This window comes from Apodemus sylvaticus, chromosome 22, assembly GCF_947179515.1.
Source record: "Apodemus sylvaticus chromosome 22, mApoSyl1.1, whole genome shotgun sequence".
In the NCBI taxonomy this organism is placed as follows: Eukaryota; Metazoa; Chordata; class Mammalia; order Rodentia; family Muridae; genus Apodemus; species Apodemus sylvaticus.
In genome coordinates, this window is record NC_067493.1 from 54,527,080 (window position 1) to 54,537,061 (window position 9,982).

A 9,982-nucleotide genomic window follows, 5' to 3' on the forward strand; every position below is an offset into this window, starting at 1 on the left:
CACTCAATGCCTCGCTCGCTCGCTCACACACTCAATGCCTTGCTCGCTCGCTCGCTCACTCACACGCTCAATGCCTCGCTCACTCACTCGCTCACACGCTCAATGCCTCGCTCGCTCACTCACATGCTCACTCACTCGCTCACTCACTCACATGCTCACTCACTCACTCACACTCAATGCCTCGCTCACTCACTCACATGCTCACTCACTCGCTCACACGCTCAATGCCTCGCTCGCTCGCTCACACGCTCAATGCCTCGCTCACTCACTCACACTCAATGCCTCGCTCGCTCGCTCACACACTCAATGCCTTGCTCGCTCGCTCGCTCACTCACTCACACGCTCAATGCCTCGCTCACTCACTCACTCGCATGCTCAGTGCCTTGCTCGCTCACTTGCTTGCACTCAATGCCTTGCTCGCTCACTCGCTCACTCGCTCACATGCTCAATGCCTTGTTCACTCACTCACTCACACGCTCAATGCCTCGCTCACTCACTAGCTTGCACTCAATGCCTCGCTCGCTCATTCGCTTGCACTCAATGTCTCGCTCACTCACACACACTCGCTCGCTCACTCACTCGTTCAATGCCTCACTTGCTCACTCACTCGCTCACACGCTCAATGCCTCACTCGCACGCTCAATGCTTCGCTCACTCACTCGCTCACACGCTCAATGCCTCGCTCACTCACTCGCTCACATGCTCAATGCCTCGCTCACTCACTCGCTCGCACGCTCAATGCCTCGCTCGCTCGCACACCCAGTGCCTTGCTGTGTACCCCTCACACTGCCCGCGCATGGAACCCACTCACTTGCTCAGAGACCCATGCACTCACTCCCTGCAGCTCGCGCCTTCTGGTGGGCGCTTCCTCACTCACTTTCTCACACACCCACTGCTCGTGAATTCTCAGTCATCAAGCGCCCCACTGGGAGGCTTCAGGGGACAGCGTCCGCCACCGGGCTCATACACAGCCTCATGATGAAGGGAGGTGATGGTTCCCACCGTACTTTGTGTGTAGATCTCCATCAACCTTAGCTCCAATTTACAGTAGGAGAAACTGAGGCACCGTGGAGCAACAGACTAACGTCAGTCTTGGAACCAAACCTGGACAGGTGGTGCGCAAGGTGAATCCTCTCAGAAGCTGCTGAGACTTGCTCCTGGGGCCCTGAGGGGACACCTTATCTGGGGATGACCCACACACACACATACACACACTGCTGATTGCCTGTCTGCCTTGGCAGGGACTCAAATGCATAGTTGGGCAGGACATGAGGATGGGGGGGCACCGGGGACACAACAGTCAGCCGTGCTCTGCCAGCCCTGCTACCAGGATTCCACTTCCTAAAAACCCAAAATTCAAACATGGCTACATCTGGCCAGGGGTCGTGCACCAACCTCCACCCAATGTCAGAAGGACACTCACCACACATGCAAAGGCTCGGACATGTAAGAAGACCTGGTGAGGTTGGGAGCAGCTGGCCACACCTCTGCCATCCTGCCCACCGTCATGGGGGACTCCAGCGGGATACACCCACCAGCCTTGCCAGGCTCATGCCCCCAGGAAGTTCCCACGATGAACCCCAGTTCTATACTGGCTTTGGCCAAAAACCTCTGACAGTATTTCTGATTTAGTTTGGGACTGCAGTGGGGAGAGGGAGGCGGGGAAAGAAAGAAGAGGATTTTTTTTTCCCTTCTGCATATGGTAGCACAGATGGGCCCATGATCCGTAAAAACTGTCTGCAATTAAACTCCCACTCTGCATGGCTGGATTTGTCAGTCGTCTGAACCATGAGTGGAAGGCTCCACACTGACAGACAGGAGCTGTAGCGTGGGGTGAGGCAAGATTCCACAGGAGAGACGGCAGCCTGGGACCCTGGGACTGAGGCCTGGTGGACGGGTGGACAGACGGACGGACGGACAGACAAAGAGACAGTGGCAAGATCCTCCTCTACATATCCCTCCTTGGACTTCACCAGGATAGCCAGACAATTGGTATTGAGGCCTTGGCTAGTGCTGGGCGCCCGGATTACAGGGCAGTAAGGACAGAGGGATGGGGCTAATTATAGTCAGATCCTGCCAGAAGCCGGACCCCGGCGGCAGGGTAGGTGCTGCACGCCTCGCTGGGGGTTTCCTACCCACAGTGCAATCTGCAGGTGCAGGGCCAAGGAGCCAGAGCCTCCAGCCCGGTTGGCAGAAGGGATGGAAAACGGTGCCAGGCAGAGCTGCCAGAGGCCAGACGGACCCACTCTCGTCCCCAGAGGAATTAGCCCGGCCTCCACCCAGGGGAACAGGTAGGGAAATCAAGGCAGGTGCCAAGACTCTCTCAAGGACCTGAGCCAGCTCACCAAGCTAACAGCTTTGTGTATGCCACCGTCCTTGGGCACGCGGGCTTCCAGAGAATGAGGAACCGGGACCTTTGGGCTCCTGCTACCCTTGGGCTCCTGGTGCTGGTCTGGGGCTCCAGCAGCTGCCCGGGGAATGCTCGGTTGTTTGGGTTAACGAATGCCTCATTTGGCTTTGGGACATCCTGAGAACACTAATAATTGTCCCATGATGAAGGAAATAAGATCCTGACGGACCTTTCCCTGCCCCTCCACGCTGGGAGAGGGAAGTCATAAAAACAGCTTGCTATCTCCGCTATTGAGGCTCCGACTAGATGTCACTGCTAATTGGGTATCACACCCTTGTCTTGTTCTCTCAGAAGCTAAATCAAGAAAGCGCCACTGCTGCGGACTAATTATATCTCCGGCCTGCAGTCTGCGGCTTGTCTCCCTTTATTGAGTTAAAAAATGGTCACGAACCTTCATCTTTCATCCCCCCCAGCCCGCCCCCCAAGCACTAGGCCCGCTGTCCCCTGGGTGAGGCTGCTCAGGTGCAGACTGCATAGCGGAAGCCCGTAAGAGGCCTCTCGGACAGACAGCAGGGCTGTGGAGGGCTGAGAGGGCCCTGCCTGGGTACCTGCTTAAGTCTCCTCTCCAGCCCCTCCCCTGCCAGCCCTGGGGATTCTAGCTGGACCCCAGGGTCCTCAGGAACATCTCTGCTCTCTGAGCACGCATGCATTCATTCACATTCTTGGATGTCTACCTACTATGTACCAGGCATGCCTGTCTAAGGCTTCCAGCAGCCCAGAAGCAGGTAGTACCAAGCGCAGCACCCTGGTTGGCAGAGAAGCTAGATACTTAGATAGGATCTCTTTGCTCCTCTGCTTAGAACTGCCACAACCAAATGTCAAGGCCAGTCCCTTCCCAGCCACTCCCCGGCCACATCCTGATGGTCCTTTCGTGTGAACAGTCCTGCCCGCCTGACCTGATGTTCTCACCACACTCAGCATTCCCTGCCATGCCCGGCAGAAACCCTTAAGGCCTCAGAGCAAGGGACAGCTGCTCGAGGACAGGAAGGCTGTCACTCCTGCCCGACACCCAGGCTATGGCCTTTGAGTCTTAGGTCTGCAGTGTAAGCTCCACTACTCAGCTTGAGGTTCAGTTTCCCCATCTTTGAAATGGGCTGAGCTCTTCATGGAAACAGAGCGAGACATGCGGGTGCCACCCGGGGTGTCCAGGACGAGCTTGGCAAAGACTAACTGTACATAAATGCCAGGCTGCAGGCGTTGGAATGTGCATGGCTGATCGGAACCGACCCTCAGGCCTAAACAGCTTTAGACCAACCCTGACACTCAAAGAAAGGTCCCCCAGGGGTCCCTGCAGCTGTGGGCCCTGGCCCTCTGAACCACACAGAAGGACCCCTGAGTGCACTCAGGCTGGGCACCCGACCTGTTTCAGCCCGCAGGCCCCAATGACTGATGGGCACTAGCTGCCCAGAGTGCTGGAAAGAGTCCAAGGTCAGGAAAAGAACGCAGCAGGGGAAGAGGGCGGCGATTGATTGGCAATGCCTGCCAAGGGCGCCCTGGCAGGAGGGAGCCAGGCCTTACCATCCTTGACATTTTACGGACTTACAGAGGATGCGGCTGCCTCGGGTTTGAGACAGGGGGGCAACTCACTCAAGGTTGCCTGAAACATGAAGGGATGGCTACTCTACAATATCCTCCTCAGCTCCTGCCCTACCTCTGTGGAAGGAGCTCTGTGGAAGCTCACCTGTGATGTGGCGCCTTTGGCCTTGCTGAGCCTCACCTCTTCCTCATACAAGGATAAAACTGCCCCTGGTGGGACAACAGTGGGATTGAGTGAAAGACCAAAGCAGGAAACGCAGGCTAGCACAGGGATGTCTAGACATCGGTCCTCATGACAGAAAGAAGAGTTTAAACAGGGAAAAACCAGAAAGCCAGAATGGACCTCCCCCTCCGTGAAGCCCTCCCTGGTCTAAGTTTCCACCTGAGTCCCTGTATGCTTTTCTGAGAGCTGAGGCCCCCATGGGCATCCGCCCACCTGGCCTGCTGACACAGTAAGCTGTACACGGTGAGCCCCTTTACTGGGGTAGTTGGCCTGACCTAGAGTCTGAGCCTCTCCCTCAGACACCACCTGTGTGTCTCAGGTCACAGGAGCAGAGAAGCCCTCTGGCTGGGCAATGGCTGTACCTGTTCGCCACTCGGCCTCTCTCATTTAGCCCTGAGCCTCACACCCTGCCTCTCAGGCAGCCCATGGACCCACCTGACAGATTAGGAACCTGTGGTCACACAGATGGCGATGGTGTGTGGCCTAGAGCTGCTGCCTCTGCCTCTGTCAGTGCCAACCTCAGCCTGGGCTCTGCCAGGAGGCCGGCCAGAGCCAGAAGTGAATCCTGAAGCAGACGGCTGTTGGCTGGCCTACCCCCTCCCAGGGAGGCCTCTCTCCCCACATACCCTCCGTCATTAAGTCTGTGTCTGAGTCCCTGTCCCTGGGAGCCTGTTCACAGCCAGCCCCTCGGGCCTCACCTCCTGACCCCCCCAGGCCTTTGTCCCGGAGCCTCTTCACAATAACAGGAGCTTGCGGAGGGGGACAAACAGCTGCTGAAGCTGGGACCGTGGCTTGCTGTGGAGCTGAGGTAACCGACCAGACCTTAGCCTAGCTTACTCATCCTCACAGCTCCAGAGCGTGCCCTGTATACACAAAATTTTTCTACCCACAAGTCCACGGGAGAATTGCTAGTACCAATAAACCAATCAGGAAACTGAGGCCCATGGGGATAACCAATCTGTCAGGAAACACACACACCCAACGAGGATAGGAGCCAGGGTTCTCCCCCAGACAGGCCTAAGGACCCCGCAGGAGGTTCCCTGCTGACCTCGCCAGATCCCAGGCCATGAATGAAGCTTCCCTTGAACCACACGGAGCCATTAGCTGGAACCTTGAGATTACCCTCCAACGCTCCTACTAGCTTCTCTCTCTCTTACTCATGACCTCCCTCCAGCCCCCATAAGCCGTCCTTCCCCAGCCATGACAGGGGTCCTCCCCCTGCCTGTGACACACACCCCGTGCATGCTAGGCTGGGCAGATTCTCAGTCCCTCCGGAGGTCCTCCCTGAACAGCTACAGTCTTTCACTCTTGAGGTTCCCTGCAGCCTCATTCCCGCCCAATCCAGGGTTCCCACTGCCTGCAGATTTGCTCTGAGGATATCAAAATCATGGCCACGCCAACCTCGCCTTCATCAAGGCCATGGCGAAGCTTCTATCCAAGGGTACTAGAGATGGGGCAAAAGAATCTTAGGCCAGTTACACTCACCCCGATGTCCGTGTCCCCCACCCCCACCCTGAATATGGGGATCCACTGCCCCCCCCACCACTCCCCGGCTGTGTGATTCATGGGGCGTGAATGTATCCTGTGCCCCCAGGGAAACAGGTTAGAGAGACTGAGATATCTATTGGTCATCCGGCTCCTTCTGAGGCCTCTATTTCCCTATCTCTGAAATGGCACTAAGTCCGCCAGGGGTGAAAGGGGGCGCCCCACCAGCCACAGGCTAGGCTTGCCTTTTGTCTGAGGCTGGCAGTAGGCACTCAGCTGTTTCTCAACTAAGCAATCAGTGGTCCAGGTGGAAGGAATGCGCGCGCGAGCGCGCGCGCGCGCACACACAAACACACACTCACACACACACACACACACACACACACACACACCAACAGCCTCCATCCCTTCGCAGAATCCCCCTCCCCACCCCCAGCCCGAGCAGACTAAAATAGTCATTAGGCAGATTTCAAAAGATGTCAGTAGCTTATAATTATAGTCGACATCCTTCTGAGATAAAAGTGATTACCTTGGATGCAAATCGCTTAGCAACCAATCAGGGCGGCGGGCGGCGCCCGCGGAGGTGACCGGCCGGCAGCGCAGCCCTCCTCCCTCGGCCGCACCGCACGGGCAAGAAAGCGCACAATAGCTCTTGACACGCAAATGGGTTAACACAATAAAGGCGGCTCCGGCCGGGGCTGGGGAGCGCAGCAATTCCCGGCCCGCGGGAGGTAATAAAGCGGCCCTTTTGTGCGAGCCTCCTCGTTCTCGCCCCCGCCCAGCCCCAAGGAATCGCTGCTGCCTGATTGAATTACGGTTCATGAATACGAGCTGCTTGCCCTGCTTCCTCTGACTGGGGAAGGTTGGCAAAGCAAGAGTGGGCAGGAGGGAGGTCGGGGAGGACGCCCTGGCCAGGCCCCGGCCCCTGGTACTCAGATGGGAGCCACGTGTGCTCACCGAGCAGGCTCACCACGTGGGAGCCCCCTTGCAGAGGCGACGGAAGGCTAGGGACCCTAGCCTCGGAACCCGGTCTTCAGCTTTGGGCTCTGAGGCGCTGGGAGAGCCGGGATTATGCTAATAGCAGGTATAGACTACGTTTATGGAACACCTACCGGAGGCTTTGGCCTGTGCTAAACCCTCCCGGAATCCTCACCACGCCCCTGGGCTGCGGGGGCGCTGCTCATAGCTGCTTCTGACAGATGAGGAAGCCAAGGCTCAGACTCAAAGCTAAGCAGCGGTCACACAGCAGTCAGTCCCAGACCCAATCGGTCCGGTCTGGTTCTCTGCAATAAGCGCCCCCTAAGGAGTAGTGGGGGAGCTTCAAGTTTTTCATCAAAGGCATCCAGCAACCGGACAGGGCCTATAACTAATTCAGAGCAAGAGGTCAGGGCGTTGGGTAAGGGTCAATGATGAGGAACATTTGGAGGGCGCGGGGCTCAGGAAGATGCTTCAGGAGTGGTCCTCTTTCACACGCCTGACCTATCTCCTGAGACCCCAGGACACCTCAGTGTCACCCTGCCACTCTCAACCCTTGGACAGCGCTGATCCACTCATCTGGTGTATTGCTTTTCTATCCGCCTCCGTGGGGATTCATGTGCCCTTCCTCCCCCCTCCCCCCACCTGCCGCTGGGTCAGGAGCTCCACCCACTAAAGTTCTGCCACTATAAACCTACCTTCCACTGGAACAGCCTGCCCGGAGCTCTGGGCGGCCCAGGGCCATAGCCCAGGAACAAGCCTGGTGGTTTCACTATCTCTGGCAGGTGGCTTTCACACTATATATGCCTCCTTCCAGGGCTACAGAAAGAGCCCAGCAGGCTGAAGGAACAGGCTGGGCTCACAAGGCCTGGCAGAAGTTACCGCTGTGTTTAGGTGGTCTTGTGTCACCCAGGAACCCGTCCTAGGGCAGGCGTGCCTCCCCTGTGCCCGAGTCCTGGAGACTCTGAATCCCAGGGGGGGGGGGGCACCCACTGCAGCTGCCTAGCTGCGCACCATCACCTCTTTGGCTTGAAAAAGACCATCACTATCTTGGCTTGAGACTCAGGTTTCTCATCCACAAAATGGGTCGCAGCACAATCCACTCCAAGAAACAGCTGAGCTCCCTGCAAAATGCCTGGCACTCCCGAAGACGCCGGGTAAACTGGCAACTCCCCCTGCCTGGCGTCTGGCGCGCGCTGCCAAGCCCGGGGAGCGGAGGGAAGAGAACAGAAGGAGTTGCCCAACTCTGACAGCCTTTCCCTCCCGCCTTGGCTGAAGGAGTGTAAATACTCCGCAGAGGGCCTCCAACTGCCTGTGTGTGTATCTCTGGCGCACACTCCAAGTTTGTTTCTAAGCTGGGAAGTGTCGCGAGGCCGGGCAAACAGCCCTGTGCCCACAGCCTACCCCCCCTTCCACCTCCCAATCTGCTGTTGTGCCGCTGTCCTTGGAAGCTTGAGTGTAGGGAAAGCCCTTCAGATGGAAACACTATCACCCCATCAAACCCCTAAAGCAGCCCCCCCCCCCATATTTACTGACCTGTTAAATTAAGAGCTTGGGTGGAGGCTGTAAAATGGCTGGTAGAGAAACCAGGCTTCTCAGAAAGCTGCCTCACCTGTCCTGCCTACTATGGGCAATGATGCCACCCTCCTCAGCCTTCTTCCTAGGAACTTGACACTGTGGCTATCTCGCCCCTATCTGGTCCTGGCAGAGATTGCTGGGATGGGCACAGGACAGTAAGTGGGACGTGGCCTGGGAGTTTTCTGGGCTCCTTACTGTACAGAGCTGCTGCTGGAGTGTGGTGGTGGTGGGGCTCTTGGCATCTCTACCCATCCCCCCTGGCCTGGCAGACACGGACACACTCAGACCTTAGCTCTGCCTTGCCCAGCATTTGCCTAATAAGCATCCATCATCACACTGCTTGTCAAGATCATCCTAAATGCCAGGAAGGGAACGGCTCAGGCAGGGGTTCCAGCTGGACCACAGCCCCTCACCTTGGGGTTGAACAGCAGGGGAGTTCCCTGAACTTACACAGACACACACACACCAGGAAGGCCACAGTCCTCCCTCTCTGGCCCAGGCAGGACATTCACCTTTTCAAGAAAACAGCCTGTTTGAAGGCTGAAGCCCACATTTTTTTCCTGGGGACCCTGGGAACTTCAGCTGCGGCTGGGGACATGGAAGGGTTCATGGAGGCCTCCTTTTGAGGAGGTTGCTCTGACTGGGAGTCTGGGAGAATCCAGACACTGTGTGTGTGTGTGGGGGGGGGGGACATGGGCAGAGTTCTGAACACCTGTCCTTAGGGGCAGGGACAGCTGGCACTGCCTCCCTCCCCCACCTCGAGTGGGGATTTAGGTCATAAGACTGCAGTGGGGTAGGACGGGGAGTTCTCCTACACCAAGGCATTCAGCCCTGGCCATTCTGGCTCTGGCTCAAAGGCAGCTGCGCTGTCACAATTCTGGTGACATCAAAGGTCGGGCAGTGATGTCACATGCAGCCCATCGGGAACATGCTGTCTTTGTGAGTTATTTGTAACAATAGAGACACAAATGTCTTGCCTCGAAAGACACAATCCTTAGAAGTTTCCAGACTCCACATCTCTTGAACCCTGGCTCTTTAAGATCTCAAAGGTTGTTTTGTAGACCCTCCATGTTGGCTGCCCCTGGCTGCCCCCAATCAATCTCTACAAAAGTACAAGATTCCCTGAGAATTTCCAGAGGACAGAGCCACCACCTTTGTTAGCTTCATGGGTGGGGTGACCTTTCCTCTCTGACAAATACCGATGCCAGTAGAATACCCACCGAGGGTCCACACCCTCCACTCCAGCCAGTCCAAATAAGTTATGTGGACAAGTAACATTGCTGCCTCTGGCCGCCCAACAACCTAGGACCCTTTTAGGGCCAGTCCAGGTTGCCCGGTTGCGAGGAGCTCAAATCCAAATTTCTGCACCCCGCAACTCACCGTGTCAGCCAAGCGAGCGAAGGGCACCAAGTCTCAGAGGCCACGACGCTCCGATCTGCGGGTGGCGGCCATGCAGGGGTGATAAAGATGGCCCGAGGAAGGCCCCCCCAGGGGGCCGATGCCTTTCTTCGTGTGGAAAGGAAAGCCGTCGGCGAGAGCGATCCCTGCGTCCGGAAGTGTCGTCCGAAGTCGGGAAAAGGTTTTTTTTTCCTCTCAGCTCCGGTCGTGTCCGCCTGGGACCCCGGCCGCTCGCGCGCTTAGGCGGCGCATCCTCGCAGGAGACTGTGCACCATGCATCCGGCGGGAGGCGCTGCGCCTCCCTTCGGGGCCCGGCTCACCGCTGCAGCTCTGCCCGCGACTCTCCCAGGGCGCCCTCTCCGTCCGCGCTGGGAGGC

At 57.3% G+C, this 9,982-nt stretch overlaps 1 protein-coding gene across 1 annotated transcript in view; it reads right to left on the reverse strand.

Annotated features, from left to right (window-relative positions):
- Fam222a (family with sequence similarity 222 member A) overlaps positions 1–9,679 on the reverse strand; it is a 43,248-nt gene extending 33,569 nt beyond the window's left edge. Inside the window, exon 1 of the mRNA XM_052168495.1 lies at positions 9,588–9,679. The gene's annotated coding sequence lies outside the window, so the exon portion shown is untranslated. The remainder of the gene's footprint in view (positions 1–9,587) is intronic.
- Positions 9,680–9,982: the final 303 nt, after the last annotated feature.